Source organism: Sorex fumeus, unplaced genomic scaffold, assembly GCF_029834395.1.
Source record: "Sorex fumeus unplaced genomic scaffold, SorFum_2.1 ptg000072l, whole genome shotgun sequence".
Taxonomy (NCBI): Eukaryota; Metazoa; Chordata; class Mammalia; order Eulipotyphla; family Soricidae; genus Sorex; species Sorex fumeus.
In genome coordinates, this window is record NW_026606129.1 from 6,110,353 (window position 1) to 6,134,965 (window position 24,613).

Sequence of the window (24,613 nt, forward strand, 5' to 3'; positions counted from 1 at the left end):
GAAAGTTTCTTTAAACCAGTCATCTGTTCTTGGGCATTCAGATTTTTTCCAGATTGCGCTATTGTAAAGAGTGCTGCAATGAACAAACAATTGCAGATGTCACTTCGACTATACCTTTTTGCCTATCTGGGATATATTCCCAGGAGTGGTATTGCTGGGTCAAATGGGAGCTCTATTTCTAATTTTTGGAGAATCGTCCATAGTATTTTCCAAAAGGGCTGACCCAGTCGAAAAGGAGTGTCCCTTTCTCACCACATCTGCCTCAAGACCATTTGCCTTTGTTATTCTGGGTGTGGGCCAATCTCTGTGGTGTGAGATGATATCTCATTGTTGCTTTGATCTGCATCTCCCTGATGATTAATGATGTAGAGCATTTTCTCATGTGCCTTCTAGCCATTTGGATTTCTTCTTTGAAAAAGTTTCTGTTCATTTCTTTGCCCCACTTTTTGATGGGGTTGGATGTTTTAATCTTGTGGAGTTCAACCAGTACTTTGTATATCCTTGATATCAACCCCTTGTCAGATGCGTATTCAGCAATTATCCTTTTCCATTCTGTAGACTGTCTTTGTATTTTGGTTAATGTTTCTCTTGAGATGCAGAAGCTTCTTAGTTTAAGATAGTCTCATGTGTATATTTCTGTTTTCACTTGTTTGGCCAGTGGCATGACATCTTCGAAGATACCATTAGCTTCAATATCATGGAGGGTTTTGCCAACTTTGTCTTCAATGTACCTTATGGATTCCCGTCTGATGTTGAGGTTTTTAATTCATTTTGATCTTACTTTTGTACATGGTGTTAGGCAGAGATCTGAGCCCATTTTTTGCATGTAGCTGTCCAGATTTGCCAGCACAATTTGTTAAAGAGGCTCTCTGTACTCCACTTCACATACTTGCTCCCTTATCAAAGATTAGATGATCATATGTTTGCGGGGAGATCTCAGTATATTCAACCCTGCTCCATTAGTCTGCAGCTCTGCCTTTGTTCCAGTACCATGTTTTTTTAATTATTACTGCTTTGTAGTAGACTTTGAAGTTAGGGAGGTTGATTTCTCCCATTTTCTTTTTCCCAAGAATTGCTTTAGTTAATCATGGGGGCTTATTGTTCCATATGAGTTTCAGAAGTGTTTGTTCCATTTCATTGAAGAATGTCGTGGGGCTGGAGTGATAGCACAGCAGTACAGCGTTTGCCTTGCACGCAGCCAATATGGGCGACCCGAGTTCCATTCCTTTGCCCCTCTCGGAGAGCCCGGCAAGCTACCGAGAGTATCTAACCCGCATGGCAGAGCCTGGCAAGCCACCCGTGATGTATTCGATATGCCAAAAACACAGTAACAACAAAATCTTTATAGGGATTGCATTGAATTTGTATAATGCTTTGGGAAATATTGCCATTTTGACAATGTTAAGTCTCCCGATCCATGAGCAGGGGATATCTTTCCATTTTCTCGTGTCCTCTTTTATTTCCTGAAGTAGTGTTTTGTAGTTTTCTTTGGTCCTCTACTTCCTTTGTTTAGATGATTCCTAGGTACTTGATTTCTGGGGCACCATTGTGAACGGGATTGTTTTTTTCATGTCACTTTCTACTCTCTCACTATTTGCGTATAGGAAAACCATGGACTTCTGGGTATTGATTTTATAGCCTACAACTTTACTATACGAGCCTATTGTTTCTAGAAGTTTCTTGAAGAGGTTTAGGGTTCTCTAAGTTTAGTATCATATCATCTGTGAATAATGAGAGCTTGATTTCTTCCTTTCCTACCTGAATGCCCTTAATAACTTTTTCTTGCCTAACTGCTATTGCAAGCACTTACAGTACTATATTGAACAGCAATGGAGAGGAGTGGGCACCCTTATATCATCCCTGATCTTAGGGGGAAGACTCTCGTTTTTCCCCATTTTCCCCATTTTTTCCCATTGAGGATGATCCTTACTTTAGCCTTGTGTTAGATGGCTTTAACTATATTGAGGAAAGACCCCTCTATCCACATTTTGGTGAGGGTTTTCATCATAAACGAGTGCAGGATCTTATTAAATGCTTTCTCTGCATCTATTGATATGATCATGTGCTTTTTATCTTTTCTTTTGTTGATATGATGGATTATGTTGATTGATTTCCGAATGTTAAAGCATCTTTCATTCCTGGGATGAATCCCACTTGGTCATGGTGTATGATCTTTTTGATGAGTTGTTGAATTCCATTTGCTAGTATTTTGTTGAGAATTTTCGCATCCGTGTTCATCTGGGATATCGGACTGTAGTTTTCTTTTCTTGTGGTGTATTTATTTCTTTTTTGTATTAGAGAGGTATTGGTTTCATTGAAATTGTTTGGGAGAGTGTCTGTTTCTTCAATTTCCTGGAAAATCTTGAGAAGAACTTGCAATAGGTCCTCTTTAAGTGTTTGGAAAAATTCTTTAGAGAATCCATCTGGATCTGGGTTTGGTTTTCGTTTGTTTTGGGGGAAGAATTTTGATTACTGTTTCAATTTCCTTGTTTTAATAAGTCTTTTCAGGTACTCTAGATCTTCTTGGTTCAGCCTTGGGAAATTCTAGGAATTCAGGAATTTATTCATTTCTTCTAGGTTCTCTTGCTTCGTGGCATTACAGACTTTCAAAAAGTCTCTGATGATCTTTTGATTTGTTTGGTTTCTGTTGTGATATCTCCCTACTCATTTCTGATTCGGTTTATTAGGGTTTTCTCTCTTCCTTTATGAGTCTTGCTGGTGGTTTATCTACCTTATTTATTTTCTTGAAAAACCAGCTCTTGGTTTCATTGATATTTGAGTTTTTTTTTTTTTTTTTGGTTTCTATGTTATTGATTTCTGCTCTAAATTTTATGATCTCTTCCTTTCTGCCTGATTTAGGCTGATTTTCTTGATCCTTTGCTAAGATCTTGAGCTGTCAATTCAAGTTGTTTATGTGGACACTTTCTTCCTTCCTGAGAAACGCTTGGAGAGCTATAAATTTTCCTCTTAACACATCTTTAGCTGCATCAAATAGGTTCTGGTAGCTCATGTATTCATTCTCATTTACTTCCAGGTATCTTTTGATTTCGTCCTTGAGTTCCTTCCTGACCCACTCGTTGTTCAACATTGAGTTCTTTAATTCCCAGGTGTTTGATTTGTTTCTTCGTGACCTTGTATGGTTTACTTCTATTCTCAGTGCATTGGGTCTGAAAAGATTGTAGATATTATTTCTATCTTCCTGATTCCATTGAGGTTTTTTTTTTTGTCCTAGCTCATGCTCTATTTGGAAAATGTTCCGTGTGCACTGGAGATGAATGTGTATTCTTTCTTTGGGGGGTGTAAAGCCCTGCATAGGTCTATAAGCCCTCTCTCTTCTATTTCTTCCTTCAAAGTCAATGTTTCCTTGCTGAGTTTTGTTCTTGTTGATGTATCCAGAGGTAATAAGGGATGTTGAAGTCTCCGGCTACTATTGTATTGCTAGCAATGCCCTCCTTAAAATCTGTTAGCAGTTGTTTTAAATATTTAGCTATTCCCTCATCGTGTGCATATACATTTAAGAGTGTGATTTCTTCCTCTTCTACGTATCCCTTGGTGAATAGAAAATGGCCTTCACTCTCCTTTCTAATATTTTTCAACCTGAAATTTAGGTTGTTGGATTCTAGTATTGCTACCCCAGCTTTTTTGAGGAAGCTGTTTGCTTGCAGGTTTGTTTTCCATCCTTTAAGTTTGAGTCTGTTTGCTTTGACTGTTCAGATGAGTTTCTTGTGGCAGCAGAATATTGGGTTCTGTCTCTGAATCCATTTTGTGATGCTGAGTTTCTAAATTGGTGAATTTAGAACATTGACATTGAGAGAGATTATTGTTATGGAGTTTTGTGTCATCTTTCTGTAAGGATCTGTTGTGATTGTAGGGTGTCCTGTCTTATAGTAGCCCCTTTATTTCTTCTTTTAGGTTTTTTTTGAGTCTATGAATTTCCTGAGCTGCTGTTTATCTACAAAATAGTGTACTGTTCCTTCGAGTTTGAGTGAGAGTTTAGCCGGACAGAGTTTCTTGGTGGAGCATTCATTTCATCTTTTCACTATATCCCACCATTGCCTTCTGGCTTGGAGGGTTTCCACTGATAGGTCTGCTGTGAATCTAAGGGGTGCTCCTTTGTATGTGATTTCCTTCTTTGCCCTTGCTGCTTGCAGTATTGTGTCTCTATCGGCAGCATCAATCATTCTAACTATGATATATCTTGGAGTGTTTTTGTTAGGGTCTTTTTTAGCTGGCACACTTTGGGCTCCTTGATTCTGAATGGCTGCATTGTCCAGCTCTGGGAATTTTTCAGCAATGAATTGTTTAAATGTGGCTTTTTCGTTGGGATTGTTTCCCTGAGCTTCTGGTACTCCAATGATTCTAATGCTCTTCCTCTTGGAATCATCTCCTAGGACTCTGATTCGCTCTAGAGCTATTTTGATGTCTTTTGCCATTGTTTGTTGTTGCCTGTTGACTGGGTGCAGCTGATCTTCCAGCTCACTGATTCTGTCTTCAGGTATGGTCATTCTACTGTTGAGGGAACAGCTTGATTTTTTTTATTTCATCTACGGAATCTTTTGTTTATGACATTTCTGTGCGTAGCTTTCCAATTTCTGCTTTCATTTCTACTCGTAATTTCTCGATTGTTTCTCTTATGTTACTGGATAGTTGTCTCACTGTTTCATTGAGTTCATTGAACATCTTCATTACTTCATATCTGAATTCTTTCTCAGAGAGATCCTTTAGGTGATTAGTACATACTGAGGCTTCCGGACTCTTTTCATCGTCCCACCCATGTGGTGGGGTTTTTGCGTTGTTTCTTTATGTTGGTTTGGGGACTGAGATGTTACACTATATTTCTTGGTATGACTGAACTACCTGCGGCCCAAAATTTGGCCCGCCCACTTCTACAGAAGCATGCCCATTTTGAAGAGGCCACCCTCCCACAGGTACCTGGTTTGTGTGTGTGTGTGGGGGGGTGACAGCTGGGAGGGGATGATGACCGGCACCGTGTTGGGGATGAACAGGAAGAGGCTCAAGGATGCTGGGCATCCCGGGGTCATTGCAGACACCTGGGGGGCATACATGGAGAAAGCCAAGTCCCAGGTTTGAATATTGTGGGTTAATTGACCGATCATGGTCACCAGGTGGGTGGGCAGTAGCTCGCCACGAGGGCTTCATGAATTCTTTTGAAAAAATATTTTTCTTGAAATATGTATGGACAGATGCAGTTCCTTACTCACTTTTGAACTTGACATTCTGTGGTACCTAGATACGTTTGAAAGGGTGTAAATGTAGCACTGCAGCACTGTCCTCCCCTTGTTCATCGATTTGCTCGAGCGGGCCCAGTAACATCTCCATTATGAGACTTGTTTCTGTGTTTGGCATATCGAATACATCACGGGTAGCTTGCCAGGCTTTACTGTGCGGGCAAGATACTCTTCGTAGCTTGCCGGGCTCTCTGAGAGTGGCAGGGGAATCGAACTCAGGCTGACTTGGTCGGCCATGTGCAAGGCAAAAGCCCTACCCACTGCACTATCGCTACAATGTAAATTGGAATGTAAATGTAAATTTGGTTATTGAAATTGCCTTTACTGGTTGAGCTACATAATAAAATTGAATTTTTCTAATCTCAGCAATAAGATTACTCTCAAAACCCAAACATTTTTTATAAGTTATCTCTACAACCTGTGAAGATGTACTCTATGGGGTAACTTTATGGAAGTTTGAGGGGAACCATTCGGTGTAGTTGTCCATACTTCATTGCTAGTACTTTACTGGCTTTTCAATGTAGTAGGAGATAAGGAAGAAAAATCAAATCTGGCAAGGTATGCTGTGTATAAGCCACTTTTTACGCCCACAATTGTCCTCGGACAGTCTCTTCATAAAATTTAATAGGAAATAGTTTAGAAATGGTTCATATCTTTCCATAGTGAACATTTCCAGTGAGAGAGAGAAATACTAGTAAAAGGAGAAACAATTTGAAAAATGATATGAACAAATATGTTGGTTACAAGCATGTAATTAAAATAAATTAAAATGGTAAATAAATATGTGATTTTTTATTTCTTATAACTTCATCTGTTAATACTCATATCTTGAGACCCTTAAAAGGATAAATGGGTTTTGTGTACTTTATTAAATCTGTAACTCATTGAAAACACAGAAACTCACACTTCTCTGCTCCTATCTCATTTATTTATGAGGGAGGGTAAAAATAATGTCTAAAAAATAGTTTCCACCCTTCTTAGAATCATGCCTAGTATTGATTGCTTGTTCCCAACAAAAGGTGATGTGCAATTAACTGAATCACATAATACATTAGCAGTTTGCCACTCTCTTATCACCACCAGAATCCGACTCACACAATCTGCTTTTGGGTGTTTAATCATTAGTTTCACAATCTTAATAGTATCCACTGTTTTCAATAAGGTATATATGGTAACTTTTTGAGGAAAAAAACTAGACATTTTTCGTTTTTGAATTGCATTTAATAATTTACATCCATCCATAGGTTGCTTTTCTTAGAAACTGCAACCAAATCACATAACAGTAGATTTGATTATTGAAAGCACAGGATAAAAGTTGCTCTATGATGTACAAAAATGCTGATTAAGAACAGTGAAGTACTGTGTGGTATAGCTTTGATTTACACATCACCTAGGATGGATTCTTTTTGATTATTATCTGTGAATTATTGATACCCTTAGATCAATGAAATGGTTTTCTTTTAGCTTTTCTCAATTTGTGCTTCCTTCAAATATGAATTTTATTGGTAGAGACACCTTTGTTTGATCTTCTTGAAAATTACAGTGTAAAATCCACATTAGAAGAGGATTCTGTTCCATCTTGATATTTTTGAGAAATCAAAAAGTCTCCATGGAAGGAGAGTCTTTCCCTTGGGTTTAGCAATATTGGCCTTTTTCCTTGTTCTTATAGAATTCTGGTTCTTTTACGCCTTAGTCTTAATCGTGAGTACTTCCCTTTACCAACTTTTCCTGATTCTTGACTATTTAGCATTGGGATTGTGTAGAAAAAAATACACACACACACACACACACACACGCATATATATATACTTCATTGCTAGTACTTTACTGGCTTTTCAATGTAGTAGGAGGTAAGATAATTTCTAAATTTAAAAGTAAAGCATATATATGCTTTACTTTTAAATTTAGAAATTCCTGAAGTGACCACTCTGTCAAGTGATGAAACCGCCATTTTACACAAAATTTTAAAAAGTCAAAATTACTTTTTTATCTACTTTCTATTATTCATCATTATTTATGTGTATTCAGTTATCAAAGTGTATTCCTAGTTACCTATAATATCTCACCCACTTGTTTTCCCTATTCCTAATCATTGTTTGCTGAATTAGAAAAGTCTAATAATCACCTCTACCACTCTCTCCAGTACTGGCTCTCTGTAACCCAGGGATCTCTTCATTTACAGAGGTACAGCTCCTGAAATGATGCAAAATGATACAGTCACTGATCCTGATCTGATTTTTCAAAAAGAATGTACAATTTTTAAAAGTTGTTAAGGATTTCTTGTTATAGTTGACAACTCATCAGAAAAAAAGCATTGTCAGTATGTGATGTATTTTAATATTTTTAATAGCTGTTTGAAAATTTTATTCATCTATCTGAAACAGTGAACTCAAGTGCCAATCAACAGAAGACGGGGTGAATTAATATCACTATGGAAGACCATGTAACCAGTAAGGCAGAAAACATCTACTTGGATTAATGTGGAAATATACTTAAGATAGACTTGAACATCAAAGCAAGTGGGACTGAGGAGAGAGCGTCAGTGGTAGAGCACAAAACTAGCAGGTGTGAGGCTGAGTTTTATTGAGCTCCCACCCCCTACCTCCTCCAAACCTCCCATACTGCATGCAGTGGGACTTCACCGTGAGGATGAAAATGGACCATCCCTTGATGCACGGAGCCGACCCACAGTGTTTAACCACGTCTTCTGAGTGTGAAATCACCTCATCATGCTTACAGAAGTGAGGACCATTTACGCAAACTTAGAATCTGTCTCTGCAAACAGACTTTGTTGATTTCATTAAGTGGCAGCCTTTGCTCACCCTGCTGCCTCTGGGCACACACATTTCACTTCCATGAGTATTCTGGGAGGGCAGTCCGTGTCACTTGCCAACTTCCAGTACAACATTCATGCCATAAAATCCAACCACCATGGAACATGAGCTGAATAACAATCCATCCAGCGTTTAATGAGTAACATTAGTAGGCTCTTTAAGACACTAATAACAGGTTTAATTACTGCTCATTTTAGTATGGATGGAGGCTGTCCAAAACCTAACTTGTTACTAAATTCATTATAGTAAAAGCAGAAAATAATCAATAAAATAGCATATTGTAATTGCAGGTTACTTTCGGACATATCATTTCTATTAACGTGATATTCCAAAAATGCACTCTCTCTCTCTCTCTCTCTCTCTCTCTCTCTCTCTCTCTCTCTCTCTCTCTCTCTCTACTGAAATATCTGTTGAGGGAACCATTCCTTCCCTACTCTGGCTTCAGATCTAATACTAACTTAGATAAAATTTTATTTTTTTAATTAGATCATTATACTTTTTGGAACTTTGATTACCAAGAAAAACGTTTTGTTTGATTTGTATTGGCACTTCCTATGTGATGCCCAGGAAGCCTCAGGCCTTTCCTTGCAGTTCTCAGCCAACTGGGCCCATGTGAAGTTCACTGCAAACACCCAATGATGTGATGCTGTCAGCCTTCCAGTGCTGAGCTCACCCGGCCATCGTGGCAGTGCCCAGTGGTGTCCAGGACTATACAGCCTGAAGCCCGGGGACCATATGGTGCCAGGGATCGCACTGAGATCAGCAACATGCAAGCCATGTTCCTTAACCTCTTTTCTAGTGCTCTGTTCCAGAGAAAGTGGTTTATAAAACATTTCATCATTTCTAACATTGTAATGATTTTAATCATATCTTGATATCATAGTAAAAATCATAATAATAATGCAGACAAATGCCTGGCAGCATAATCTAACAGTTCAAGTGTTCATTTTGATTTGTCAGGACGTATTGTTTTGAAAATGGTTACCTGTCTGTAACAAGGTAAATAGATAAAGTGGGAATATGGATTAGATACTTTATAGTAATTTGATACTGTCATTTTTGTGCATTTTATGAATACTGTAAATCTGCTATGAGATTAAGAAAATAAAGATACTGATAGAGGAATCACAGAGAAACATCCAATTTTACAGGTATGAGGCTAAACTTTTCGAGGTGAATCTGAGAAATCATGAGAAGCACAACTCTATGGAGTGTTTGCATGGTCTATGGTCAGCATTGTTCTCTCTGAGAGAGATAGGTATGTGCCTTCACAGCAGTGCCAATATTTTCAGTATCTCACATTCACCATTGACCTTTTTTCTAAATTGTATGCTGAGCATAAACTTTCTTGAAAATTTACATCTATGTGTTTCTTTATTCTATACATATGTGCTGTCTCATTTTATAATTGTAATGAGGGTGTCATTAACTGTAGAGAAGTTGAAACAAGGAATGAAGCATGAATGAGTATTTGTTAAATTTACTTCAAAAAGTAAAGGCAGGACTGGAGAGATAGTCCAGTGGGTAAGGCTACTAGTGCCTTGCACACAGCTGACCCGATTTTGATCCTTAGAACCACAGATGGTCCCCACAACACTGCCAGAAATGATTCCTGAGCACAGAGCCAATAGTAAGCACTGAACCCAGTTGAGTTTGGCCAAAGGCACCCCTTACACACACACACACACACACACACACACACACACACACACACATACACACACATGCACACATGAGCATTGGTTAAATTTTCAGACTGTAAGATAGATGAGTGAGAAGTTGGAATATTTCTGTGATCTGGATGGGCCAGTCAAGGGACAGGATAACTGGCCTGCTGAAGATAGTCAGGATACTTGTCCTCGATTTCCATATTGTAATACCAGTTCTACTTCACAGAGACTCTGTGACTGTCCTATTGCTTAAACATCCATGAGTAATTTTTTTCACTTTAAATGGGGATAATAATTTTTGAGGGTGTTATGTAATGAGTTGCTATGTTATCCACATTTCTGCTTTTCTGTTGCCTTCCAGTACTCTCTATACCTCCAGCCTTTTCTGGGTCACCAGCTACTACTATGGCTTCCTTGAGCAAAGTTTGTTGGGATTGATTTGTTCTATCTTTAAAGGCAGATGGAATAGGTTATCTTTTTCTTGGGGTGAGGGCATGCCTGGCAGTTCTCCTGGTCATGAATCCCACTTTAATGCTCTCAGGAGACCATTTGTATTGCTGGGGATACAACTCAGGTTGGCCACATGCATGGCAAGTACCCTACCCACTGTCCTATCACTCCAGTCCTGGACCAGTTCATCTTTAATGTTCTTTAAATGTTTAAACTTTGAAGACATGTATTCCAGATTAATTTATTTTTAATTTATCAGCAATGAGTAGAAACACAAAAATTGTTCACATTTTAGGTGACTCATTGTTGAAGGATTGTGATTGCAAACAATAAGATTTTCTTTTCTTTTTTTTATTTAGGAGTACTCCTATTTATTCAGCCACCAGCTTAGCTGATTTAATTGGGCATGAACACCTCCTTAATTTTTTTTATTATTTAATATTTTATTTATTGAATCACCATGAAACCAGTTACAAAGCTTTCAGGTTTAAGTCTCGGTCATACAATGAAACACCTGTACCTTCACCAGTGCCCATTGTCCAACACCAAAAAACCCAGTATATCCCCAACCCACACCCTCCCCCTATCTGTGGGGAATATGATTTCCTCATTACTCTGTCTTTCTACTTTGATCACATTCATTATTTTGACACCAGACCCACCATTATTATTTGGAATTTTACGCCAAGATTCAGATCTGCTGAAAAGGCAACAGTAGACAATTTGTTTTCTATTGCTAGTTATGAATATCATAATGATGTCACATGGCTGCAGTAGTGGCCGCATGATTTTGAAATTCGTTATTTTTTCTTTTAGCTTTATCTCATTTCTTTATTTTATTTATTTATTTTTTTTTATTAGTGAAACACCATGAGGTACAGTTATAGACTTATAAATTTTTGTGCTTGGGTTTCAGTTATACAATGATCAAGTACTCATCCCTCCAGCAGTGCCCATCCTCCACCAACACGGGTCCCAGCATCCCCCTTGCCCCCCATCCCCCCTGTCCCACCCTGTCTCTGTGGAAGGGCATTCCCCCTTGTTCTCTCTCTCTTCTTTTGCGTACTGTGTTTTGCAAGAGAGGCATTGAGTGGCAATCATGTTTGGTCTATAGACTACTTTTAGCATGCTTCTCCCACCCTGGGAGGGTCCTCACAACACCCTTTATTTGGTGCTCTCTTCCCTATCTGAGCTTCCTTTTCACCTAGCACTTGTGGCTGGCCTTCAACTCATGGAGCAAAATTCCTGGTACTAATCTCAGCCATTCCTGGGTGTTAGTCTCCCTATTTGTTGCTTTATGTTCCCCAGATGAACGCAATCTTTCTGGGTCTATCCCGTTCTTTCTGACTCATTTCGCTTAACATGATACTTTCCATATAGTATCACTTGTATGTAAATTTCATAACTTCATCTTTTCTAACAGCTACATAGTACTCCATTGTGTAAGTGTACCAAAGTTTCTTTAACCAGTCATCTGTTCTCGGGCACTCAGGTTTTCTTCAGATTCTGGCTATTGTAAAGAGTGCTGCAATGAACAAACAATTACAGATGTCACTTCGACTATACCTTTTTGCCTATCTGGGATATATTCCCAAGAGTGCTATAGCTGGGTGAAATGGGAGATCAAATTCTAATTTCTTGAGAATCCTACATAATGTTTTCCAAAAGGGTTGGACCAGTCGGCATTCCCACCAGCAGTGAAGGAGGGTCCCTTTCTCTCCACATCCGCACCAGCACTGGTTGCTTTTGTTCTTGTGGATGTGGGCCAGTCTCTGTGTTGTGAAATGATATCACATTGTTGTTTTGATCTGCATCTCTCTGATGATTAGTGATGTAGAGCATTTTCTCATGTGCCTTTTTGCCATTCAGATTTCTTCTTTCCGAAAGTTTCTGTTCATTTCCTCGCCCCATTTTTCGATGGCGTTGGGTGATTTATTCTTGTGGAGTTCAACCAGTTCCTTGTATATCCTTGATATCAACCCCTTGTCAGATGTGTATTTGGTGAATATCCTTTCCCATTCTGTAGGCTGTCTTTGTAGTTTGGTCACTGTTTCTTTGGAGGTGCAGAAGCTTCTTAGTTTAAGATAGTCCCATTTGTCTATCTCTGTTTTCACTTGCTCGGCCAGTGGCATGACATCTTTGAAGATACCATTAGCTTCAATATCATGGAGAGTTTGACCAACTTTGTCTTCAACAAACATTATGGATTCCGGTCTGATATTGAGGTCATACATCCATTTCGATCATACTTTTGTGCATGGCGTTAAGCAGAGATCTGAGCCCACTTTTTTGCATGTAGCCAACAAGTTTTGCCAGCACAGATTATTAAAGAGGCTTTCACTGCTCCATTTCACTTTTCTTGCCCCCTTATCAAAGATTAGATGATTATACGTTTGGGAGGAAATGTCAGTATATTCAACTCTGTTCCATTGGTCTACAGCTCTGCCTATGTTCCAGTACCATGCTGTTTTAATTATTACTGCCTTGTAGTAGAGTTTGAAGTTAGGGAAGTTGATTCCTCCCATTTTCTTTTTCGCAAGAATTGCTTTAGCTATTCGTGAGGCTTCTTGTTCCATATAAATTTCAGGAGTGTTTGCTCCATTTCTTTGAAGAATGTCATGGGTATCCTTATAGGGATTGCATTGAATTTGTACAGTGCTTTGGGAAATATTGCCATTTTGATAATGTTGCTTCTCCCCATCCATGAACAGGGGATATTTTTCCATTTCCTCGTACCCTCTTTTATTTCCTGAAGTAGCATTTTTTAGTTTTCTTTGTACAGGTCCTTTACTTCCTTAGTTAAGCTGATTCCTAAGTACTTGATTTTCTGGGGCACAATTGTGAATGGGATTGTTTTCTTCATGTCACTTTCTTCTCTGTCCCTATTTGCATATAGGAAAGCCATGAATTTTTGTGTATTTATTTTATAGCCTGCCACTTTACTATACAAGCCTATTGTTTCTAGGAGTTTCTTGGTAGAGGTTTTAGGGTTCTCTAAGTATAGTACCATATCATCTGCGAATAGTGAGAGCTTAATTTCTTCTTTCCCTATCTGGATGCCCTTAATATCTTTTTTCTGCCTAATCGCTATTGCAAGTACTTCCAGTACTATATTGAACAGTAGTGGAGAGAGTGGGCATCCTTGTCTCGTCCCTGACTTTAGGGGGGAGGGTCTCAGTTTTTCCCCATTGAGGATGATGTTTGCTGTAGGTTTGTGGTAGATGGCTTTAACAATATTGAGGAAAGCCCCCTCTATCCCCATTTTGACAAGGGTTTTCATCATGAATGGGTGCTGGATCTTGTCAAATGCTTTCTCTGCATCTATTGATATGATCATATGATTTTTATCTTTTCTTTTGTTGATATGATGGATTATGTTGATTGATTTCCGAATGTTGAACCATCCTTGCATCCCTAGGATGAATCCCACTTGGTCATGATGTATGATTTTTTTGATGAGTTGTTGAATTCTATTGGCTAGTATTTTGTTGAGAATCTTCGCATCAATATCAGGGATATCGGCCTGTAGTTTTCTTTTCTTGTGGTGTCTTTGTTTCCTTTTGGTATTAGAGAGATATGGGCTTCATAGAAACTGTTTGGGAGAGTTTCGTTTTTTCAATTTCCTGGAAAAGCTTGAGAAGAACTGGCAATAGGTCCTCTTTAAATGTTTGGAAAAATTCACTAGTAAATCCATCTGGGCCTGGGCTTTTGTTTTTGGGAAGACTTTTGATTACAGTTTCAATTTCCTTGATGTGAATAGGTCTATTCAGGTACTCTATATCTTCTTGATTCTGCTTTGGAAGATGATAGGAATCCAGGAATTTATCCATTTATTCTAGGTTCTCGTGTTTCGTGGCATACAGACTTTCAAAGTAGTCTCTGATGATCTCTTGAATTTCTTTAGTTTCTGTTGTAATATCCCCATTCTTATTTCTGATTCGATTTATTAAGGCTCTCTCTCTGTTTCTTTGTGAGTGTTGCTAGTGGTTTATCTATCTTATTTATTTTCTCGAAGAACCAGCTCTTGGTTTCATTGATCTTTCGGATTGTTTCTTTGTTTTCCATGTCGTTGATTTCTGCTCTAAGTTTTATGATCTCTTTCCTTCTGCCTGATTTAGGCTCTTTCTGTTGATCCGTTTCTAAGGTCTTGAGCTGTGAGGTCAAGTTGTTTATGTGCATCGTTTCTACTGACCTAAGATATGCTTGCAGAGCTATAAATTTTCCCCTTAATACAGCTTTCGCTGCATCCCATAAGTTCTGGTAGTTTGTGTCTTCATTCTCATTTGTTTCCATGTATCTTTTGATTTCGTCCTTGAATTCGTTCCTGACCCACTTGTTGTTCAGCATCGAGTTGTTTAATTTCCAGGTGTTTGATTTGGTTCTCCGTGTCTTTGTGTGATTCACTTCTATCCTCAGTGAATCATGGTCTGAAAAGATGGCTGATACTGTTTCTATCTTCCTGATTCTGTTGACGTATGTTTTGTGTCCTAGCACATGGTCTATTTTGGAAAATGTTCCTTGCGCACTGGAGAAGAATGTGTATTCTTTCTTTTTGGGGTGTAAAGCCCTGTATAGGTCCATAAGCCCTTTCTCTTCTATTTCTTCTTTCAAAGCCAATAATTTCTTGCTGGGTTTTGTTCTTGTTGATCTATCCAGAGGTGATAAGGTGTTGTTGAAGTCTCCAAGTATTGTGTTGGTAGTGATGTCCTCCTTAAAATCTGTTAGCAGTTGTTTTAAATATTTAGCTGTTTCCTCATTAGGTGCGTATACATTTAAGAGTGTGATTTTTTCCTGTTGTACATATCCTTTGATGAAGAGAAAATAGCCTTCACTGTTCCTTCTAATCTTTCTCAACATGAAATTAATGTTGTCGGATATTAGTATGGCCACCCCAGCTTTTTTGAAGGAGCTGTGTGCTTGCAGGATTGTTTTCCATCCTTTGACTTTGAGTCTGTGTTTGCTCTGGTTGTCGAGATGAGTTTCTTGTAGGCAGCAGAATGTTGGGTTCTGTCTCTGTATCCATTTTGCCACTCTGTGTCTCTTAAATGGTGAATTTAGACCGTTGACATTGAGAGAGAGTATTATTATGGGGTTTTGTGTCATCTTTCTCTAAGGGTCTGTTGTGGTTGTAGGGTTTGTCTTGTCTTATAGTAGCCCCTTTAGGCCTTGTTTTAGGTTTGGCTTTGTGTCTATGAAGTTCCTGAGCTGCTGTTTATCTAGAAAATAGTGTACCGTTCCTTCGATTTTGAGTGGGAGTTTAGCCGGATAGAGTATTCTTGGTGAAGCATTCATTTCAGTGAGTTTTTTGACTATATCTTGCCACTGCCTTCGGGCTTGGAGGGTTTCCTCTGATAGGTCTGCTGTGAATCTAAGGGGTGCTCCTTTGTATGTGATTCCCTTCTTTGCCCTTGCTGCTTGCAGTATTGTGTCTCTATCGGCAGCATTGATCATTCAAACTATGATATGTCTTGGAGTGTTTTTGTTCGGGTCTCTTTTAGCTGGCACCCTTCGGGCTCCTTGAAGCTGAATGACTGCATTGTGGAGCTCTGGGAAATTTTCAGCAATGATTTGTTTGACGGTGTTTTTTTCATTGGGATTGTTTCCCTGAGGTTCAGGTAGTCCCATGATTCTAATGTTGTTCCTCTTGGAATCATCTGCTAGGACTCTGATTCTCTGTAGAGCTATTTTGAGGTCCCTTGCCACTGTTTGTTGTTGCGTGTTGGCTTGGTGCAGCTGATCTTCCAGCTCACTGATTCTCTCTTTAGCTGCGGCCATTCTATTGTTAAGAGAAGAGACTGAGTTTCTGATTTCATCTATGGAATCTTTTAATCGTGACATTTCTGCTCTCATTTCTTCGCGTAATTTGTTGATTTTTTCTGTGGTGTTACTGTCTGTCTGTCTGACTGTTTCATTGAGTTGATTGAACATCTTCATGACTTTGCATCTGAATTCTATATCAGAGAGGTCCCTTAGGTGAGCTCTATCGACAGAATCTTCTCAATTGTTTTCGTTGTCTTCCCCTTGTGGTGGGGATTTTCTTTGTTTCTTCATGTTGCTGAGTAGGGTGGGGACTAGATTCCTTGGGGATTAGGTTCCTTAGTATGGGTAAACAACCTGTGGCCGCGTTAGCGGCCGCCCAATGGAAAATAAGCCACGCCCACTTGTGAAGCCACGCCCACTTGTGAAGAGGCCACGCCTCTACGGAAATCTGGGTTTGGGATGAGATGGGCGCCACGTGAGGAGTGAAGAGGGGAGGGCAAACGCTCAAAACTGCTTCTCTCCAGGCATCTCGGGAGACACCTGGAGTTTTGCAGGGAGAGATGGAGGTCCCAGGGTCGCGACCCGGCGTCTCAGCTGACCTGGGTTTGGGATGAGATGGGCGCCACGTGAGGAGTCTCTTTATTGTTTTTTAAATTTTTATTAGTGAAACACCATGAGGTACAGTTGTAGACTTACAAATTTTTGTGCTTGGTTTTTGATTATACAATGATCAAATACCCATCCCTCCACCAGTGCCCATTTTCCATCACTATGGATCCCAGTATCCTTCCCACCTCCATCCTTCCACCCCCATCCCACCCTGCATCTGTGGCAAACCATTCCCTTTTGTTCTCTCTCTCCTTTTGGGTGTTGTGGTCTGAAAAAGAAGCATTGAGTGGCAATCATGTTCGGTCTATAGTCTACTTTCAACATGCATGTCCCATCCTTGGAGGTTCCTCCAAACACCCTTTATTTGGTGCTTCCTTCTTTATGTGAGCTGTCTTTTCCCCTAACATGCCCAGCTGGCCTCTAAGCCATGGAGTAATCCTCCTGGTACTTATCTTGGTTATTTTGGATATTAATCTCCTGTTTTGTTACAAAATTCGGAAATTAATTAATTTAACACTTAAATATGGAGGGATTTCTGCCAAAAGCTGCTGGGTTTCGAGATTTGTTCCTGAGTCTCTGGGATCATGGCCGTTAAGCAGCTTGATCAAGAGCCAGAAAGGCTGTTAGTGGGCGGTGATTCAGGGTTCTTGTTGGGGTGGGGAGGAATGGACCAGCTCCACACCCATCCCGTGAGGCCCCGTGTGTAACCTACTGCAGGTACTGAAAGCATTTCTGCCAAAAGCTGCTTGGTTCCGTGATTTGTTTCTGAGTCTCTGGGATCATGGCCATTAAATGGCTTGATCAGGAATCAGAGAAGCCATGCCTCCAATTATATAGCTGAGTCGGAGGTGGTTTGTGAGTGTGTCTCCTATATACCAAACTTTTGGCTACTTAGTTTCTTGGTAAACTTTGCCCCCAAGTTTTTGGGGTCTGGCCAAATGCACAGCAGCAATTTTGAGGTATCTGAAAGTCTGAAGGCACCTTCAGGCTGCTGATGCACTCACCTCACAAGTACAAATTGACCTGCTGGAGGCACCATACCCCCAAGATTTTCTTTTAAAGCAATGCAAGAAAGAGCAAAAATGATAAATTGCGTTCATTTGGTGCTAAAGTAGGTCTTATTAGATTAATTGGTCAGGTCAGAGAGGATTTTTTAAAAATAAAAATCATAATGACTGCTTATTTCCTCCTAAGAATACAAATCCTGATGCATCCTTATGCTTTGCAATTAGGATCAGAACATTTAGCAAAGATACTCTGATGGATTGAAAACATCTGAGGTAATAGAATTTTTCAAGAGTATAGAAACTAAGTAGAATCTCTGACAGAGAACAGTGGATTTTTCACAGAAAATGGAATAAAAAGGGCTCGTTAAATGAACCTAAAAATGTCCCCAAGAACTGAGAAATCCATCAAGGAAAGGATGATGTGCACTGGTTCAGAGCTGTTTGCTGTTGGTACATGTCATGAAAGGCCCGGGTTCTCATTCATTCTCAGTCCTCTCTCTTCCCCACCCCTCTCTTAAGATGCTTTAAAAATCAATAAGAAAATCAAGGTTGCCTTTTAGCTATTGAAATTAAATTTAAACTGTCACACATTGATATTTGGATTGACAGTGTACCAGCTACTTTTCCTTGAATACAAATGATGGTAGTATCCTTGTTTGAATCTGACCTGTTGGGTTACAAGGAGGAAGCATTCAGCTAATTTTAGAGAATGACTTTATTATTATGATGGATATGCAAATGTGGAAGGGAAAGCTAAGGAGTAAAGATAAATATCCCTCCTGCTTCTCTCTCTCTCTCTCTCTCTCTCTCTCTCTCTCTCTCTCTTTCTCTGTCTGTTCACTCTTTCTGCCGTTGAGTGAACGGCAGAAATGCACCTGCCTGAGAGGCAGGGAGTGGGATGGGGTGGAGGCGGCAGGAGGGACACTGGTGGAAAATGTGCACTGGTGGAGGGATGCAACACTTTGCTCCCTCGTATATTTACTTCTTCATTATCACTGTATCACTGTCATCCCATTATTCATAGATTTACTTGAGCTAGTGCCAGTAACGTCTCTATTAGTCCCAGCCCTGAGATTTTGGCAGTCTCTCCTTACTCATCTTTTCCAGTGCTGCTGTATTGGAGGCTCTTTCAGGGTCAGGGGAATGAGACCCATATTTTTACCGTTTTGGCGTATTGAATATGCCACGGGGAGCTTGCCAGGCCTGCCATGCACTTCTTCATTATAGCTTGCCATTTGTGCCTTTTCCTGCCTCCAGATTATCTTTGTCCTCTCTCTCCAGTTCCTGTTTTTATCCATAATTTGTGTTTTATTCTCATCAATAAAACAGGACCCTTCCCTGCTGGGAAATGGCTAGTATTTCTACTTTGCTCACAGAAGCTCTATCATTTGTAATATGATTGAGGAAATAGAGGCTGCTAAGCTTTTTACCCTTTTGTATTCCGATTATCTTACTTCACGCATGTGAGAGAGAAAGAAACCTTGGTTTTCAGCTTCAGTATATGCCCTACTTTTACATGAATGGCAGCCATTAGATTTCCTTTTTGATTAGTTGTGTTTTGATTTATGTAATTAAGATCTATAGGATAGTGAAACTCAAGAGGAGATTATTTGGCTTGGGAAGGGGTCTCTGTTTGCTCACATCTTGAGCTATTATTGATGGCCTAGACTTGGGGAGGTGCTTGCTGACCTCTAGAGTCTGGAGATACTGCTGACCCTCCTAGGAAATGCAAGATAATGTACCCCATTAAAGGAGGGAGTGTTGGGGGCCAGAGCAAGGACAGGGGCTAAAGCGCTCTATGTGTGGCCACCCCAGTTTGGGGCCCGGTTTGACCAAATATGGTGCCTGTGAGCAGTCCCACAATATCCGGTAGACCACACGGTGTTCTCACTGACCCACACAAAAAGAAACAATGACCCAGGGGTGTCCTTATGTCAACAGTGCCAGGGATGCAGAATTGTCTCACAAGGCAAGTGGAGAATTAGAGACTAAGCATTGCCTATCTACTCAATCCCTCTCTCTCTTTTTAAAGTTGAATCACTGTGAGATACAGTTATAAACTTTCATGATTGCGTTTTAGTCATATAATGATCAAACACCCATCCCTCCACCAGTGCATATTTTCCACCACCAATATTCCCAGTATCCCTCCCACCGCCTCCCCCCCCCATCCCACCCCCTGCCTCTGTGGCAGGTGCATTCCTTCTTATTCTCTCTCTCTACTCGGGATTTATGGACAAACCCTCTTTCTTATGTTTTCTATCAGTTATACCATTTTCAGATCCCCAAGGAAAAGATACTGTTAACCTAGACTATGTAGGGCAGGCATAGATTTCTGTTAATTCATAATGATGAGTAATAAGTCATCACTGTATCACTGTCCTCCCGTTGTTCATCGATTTGCTCGAGTGAGCCCAGTAACATTGTGAGACTTGTTACTGTGTTTGGCATATCGAATACGTCATGGGTAGCTTGCCAGGCTTTGCCATGTGGGCGAGATACTCTTGGTAGCTTGCCGAGCTCTCTGAGAGGGGCGGAGGAATCAAACTCAGGTCGGCCATGTTTGCTGCGTGCAAGGCAAATGCCCTACCCACTGTTCTTTCGCTCCTGCCCAATAAATCATCATCATGACTTATTTATGTGTGGTCTAAATAGTTAAGAGTGGGATAGAATTAGCTGTAATGTGTTAATCAGGACATATTAGCATGCATCTGAAAAAGGGCAGGACAGTGTTTTAGAAGAAGGTATTATTTAGAAGGAATAATAAAGCATTTATGTATAAATGAATAAAAATAACAAAAATAGAAGTCTCAAAATTTAGAACTTTCTCAATTCTAAAACACAGATAGGTTGTCATTTTTTCATATATATATTTTTTCATATATATATTTATCTCATATATATTTTTAAGGTTGTAAGTCTCAGTAATACTGATTTTAATATCCAATTTCCATATTAGTGTAAGGGTGATTTTTCATTAACTCTGAGTAAATGGAAAATTCAAATCATCTATTAAATTAATTTATGATTTTCTATTCCTTTGTATCCTGGGGCTTCGTGACCTTTCCTTCCACAATCTCTTATTCTTTTTTTTTTCTGGCAGCACATTGCCAAATAGAATGCTGGAGAGAGTAAGCTGTGTGGACGCAATTATTCACCAGAAGAATGGGGAGAACCGTTTATTCTAGAGATTGAGGAGAAGTTTGGCATCCAGACCCAGAATCTACCCAGATGCTCTCCGGTTCTCCATCTATCCGTGGCTTTGGATGACAGTGACGAGTTGTTCCCTCTGAACTGACCGCTTAATTGCCTCTGAGAATACTGGAATTAAATGAAGGAGGAAGTGGATTTAGAAGCCCTGCAATTTGGTTCTCTTTGCCAGGAAGTGCTTGCTCCTTCCAGCCCTAGTCTCCTGAGGAGGTTGTGGGGAGATGCCGCTTGACTGAAGGAAGAGGATAGGTGTCTTCTGCTCTCTGCTGGGAAGTCTGTGTGAGAGCCCAGCATCCCTGGCCGTCCTCAGTGCTCACCCTGTGTAGGGCTTCCAGCTTCCTGATCCCAGCAAGCTTTTATCCAGCGAGTCATGAAACAAGTCACATGCAATCAAATGGTTAGAAAGATCTCTGCAAAGCTGTAGGAGGTGAGAGAGTTTTAAAGACCCATGGAGAGACTCAGGAAGTTGTCAGTGAGCAGAGCAAATGGAGAAAGTTTGCTGTGACCTCTTGGAGCGTGGCATGCCCCTCGTGCTAAGCAGGACCAGCCTTTCTTTCCACAAACAGAGCGGGGGTAGTTTGGTTTGCTGAGGTGGTTTAGTATGAGCCGCTCTGTTCAGAGCCTGATGTGGTTTGAATAAGCCTTGGGCCTCTTGGACAGAGAGCATGTCACTTAAGTGTTTTGATTCTTTTCATCACTTTTATCAGTTTCCCAGCATTGTGGCAAAATTCCAAGAGCTCTTATCACCAGTTCAATGCTAGCTCTACAATATCAGGCCTTATTCTTAGTTAAAATTCACGGAAGTCACGGTCCTCCTGTTGTTCATCAATTTGCTCGAGCAGGCCCAGTAACATCTCCATCATGAGACTTGTAGTTACTGTGTTTGGTATATCGAATACGTCACGGGTAGCTTGCCAGGCTCTGCCGTGCAGGCGAGATACTCTCAGTAGCTTGCCGGGCTCTCCGAGAGGGGCGGAGGAATCAAACTTGGGTCGGCCATGTAGGCTGCTTGTAAGGCAAATGCCCTACCGCTGTGCTATCGCTCCAGCCCTAGTTAAAATTATTATTATTTTATTGGTAAAACTGGGAAAGATGATATCTGCCTCAAAGTTGATTCGTTTTGACTTTTTATTTTTGAGAAGTAAATGAATTAGTGACTGAAAAAGCACTTTCAATAGTTCTATCATAAGAGTCGCCTATAATTATTAATGTGCATTGAGCTTTTAGTAGGGTACTTGCATCTGGCAATCATTAAGTCTATGGTAACTAGTTTTCGTTAAAAGTGTGGGTAATTGCTAGCAGTAAAGAAAAAATGAAGATATTTTGCAATGGAGACTCCAATAAATAAGATATAAACATCTGCTCTTGCCTGCACCAATGATCACTTTTTGATTGTGGTTAATCTGGTTGGGAAGTTGTCAGCTGCGCAGGAAGAGGGAGGTGAATATAGAAGCCTTTTAGTATACAGGAGAGCCATTCTGGCGAATTTAATGACATTTTGGCTAGAGACATAATGACAATAATTGAGCTTCCCCCAAGTATCATTTATAATGTAAATGTACCGATTACTATAATTGGTGTCATAAATCTCCATCCCATAAGTGTGCCACTCACTTCTGGATCCAGCGGCAGGGTTAAAATGAATCAACAGAAACCCTCCATCCTATTCATCTCATACACTGTTTGGATTGCCACCACATGGAGTTACGTGAGATTCTTGTGTAACTATCAACCTCGGCTTACTATGCCGCAAGGGAGAGGTTGTGAGATATAGTTTAAACGGGAAAAAGGGCCAAGGCTATCATAGGAGATTTAATGGTAGCAATGCTTCATATGGGCATATGATCTCAATTTTAAAGTGTTTCTCTATAAAAGTCTACCTACTCTTTCCCATTCTGCCTTCTGGAACTGTGAGTTACCATGAATGGTCTTGGTCGACATGATGAACTCAGACAGTCTCTCACCCTGTTCGTTCCATTCTAGGCCATGGGTCCCGATGTGAAGTTCTTCGGCTGATCTTCTCGGTCCTATCTTGGCATTAAAATCACCCACAATGATCTTGTAGAAGGTGTGGTCTTCTTTATAGAACTTCTCTAGCTCCATGTAGAACTTCTCGATTTCTCTTTCATCATAATGAGATGTTGGTGCGTAGACAACGAAGATAGAAACTGCAGGCAGTGAGCCACATCTATTCAAATGTAAACGTCCGATTCGGGTTGTTAGGCATTCGAATGAATCAATGCTCTTGGCCAAGTTTGTGTTGACAAGGACACCGACGCCTCCAACACCTCTTTTATCGCATGTTCCGAGGAACAATTCTTCTCCGGTGTCGAAAACGGCATGGTGAGATTCGTGCCTTCTTGTCTCGGTCAGACCAATGATGTCGTACTTGATCATTCGCGCTTGTACCATCAGGTCCTCGATGGATGCATCTGATGCTAGCGTACGTGCATTGAAAGTACAGACGATCATTTTTGTCTTCCTTCGTTGTGGCAGCCTAGGTCGGCCTTGAGATTTTGTCGGCCTCTCCTTTCTCATCCTTCTCAGAACGGCAATGGAGAAGATTATCCATGACTTCTACTCAAATCTCTTCGATAGCCATGTCCACTTGCCGACATACCAAATTCCACAGGATGGGTATGTCGTTCCTAACGTTCTCCCTTCCGAAATCCGACACGCCATTTCGTTGGTAAAGAAGCAAACAGCACCCGGCCCAGACAAGGTCAGACCTGAACACCTGAAAAACCTGCCGTCAGTACTCATCAATACACTGGCTCGGCTCTTCACTCGCTACCTGTCTGAATGCAAGGTTCCGTCCCAATGGAAAACCAGCAGGACCGTACTACTGTTCAAGAAGGGAGACATCCATGACATTGGCAACTATCGCCCGATCTGCCTATTGTCTGTCATCTACAAGCTGTTCACTCGAGTCATCCTGAATAGGATTGGCAGAACACTAGATGAAGGACAACCATGCGAGCAAGCAGGGTTCCGCAAAGGATTCAGCACCATCGACCATATCCACACGGTAACCAAGCTCATTGAGGTTTCTCGGGAGTTCAAGATGCCGCTCTGCTTAACGTTCATTGATTTAAAGAAGGCCTTTGATTCTGTTGAGACAGAAGCGGTCATTGAAGCCCTAGCCAATCAGGGCATTCAAGCCCAATACATCAGGATCCTCCGTGAGCTGTATTGCGGATTCACTACCAGGATCTCACCATTCTACAAAGAAGTGATCGTTGATGTCAAGAGAGGGGTGCGGCAGGGTGATACCATTTCACCGAAACTCTTCAGTGCCACCCTCGAGAACATCATGCGACGACTGGAATGGGAAGGAATGGGAGTGAAGATAGATGGTCGGCAACTACACCACCTCCGCTTTGCTGATGACATTGTTTTAATAACACCAAACATCAGCCAAGCGGCACAAATGCTGGCCGACTTTGACCGTGAGTGTGGAAAGGTAGGACTACAGCTGAATCTTACGAAGACAATGTTTATGAGAAACAGCCTTGTTCCTGACGCCCCATTCGCTCTCAATGGAACGACCATCTCCGAATGCAACAGCTATGTGTACCTAGGTCGAGAGGTCAACATGACAAATGACCTGGCACCCGAGCTTCGCAGGAGGAAGAGAGCGGCTTGGAACGCCTTCAAGAACGTTGAAGAAATAGCTAAGAGGACGAAGAACCTCCGGCTCCGGGCACATCTCTTTGATTCCACTGTTCTTCCTGCATTAACATATGCCTCAGAGACCTGGGCCCTACGCAAACAAGATGAGAACGCCATTCAGGTCTCCCAAAGAAGAATAGAAAGAGCTATGC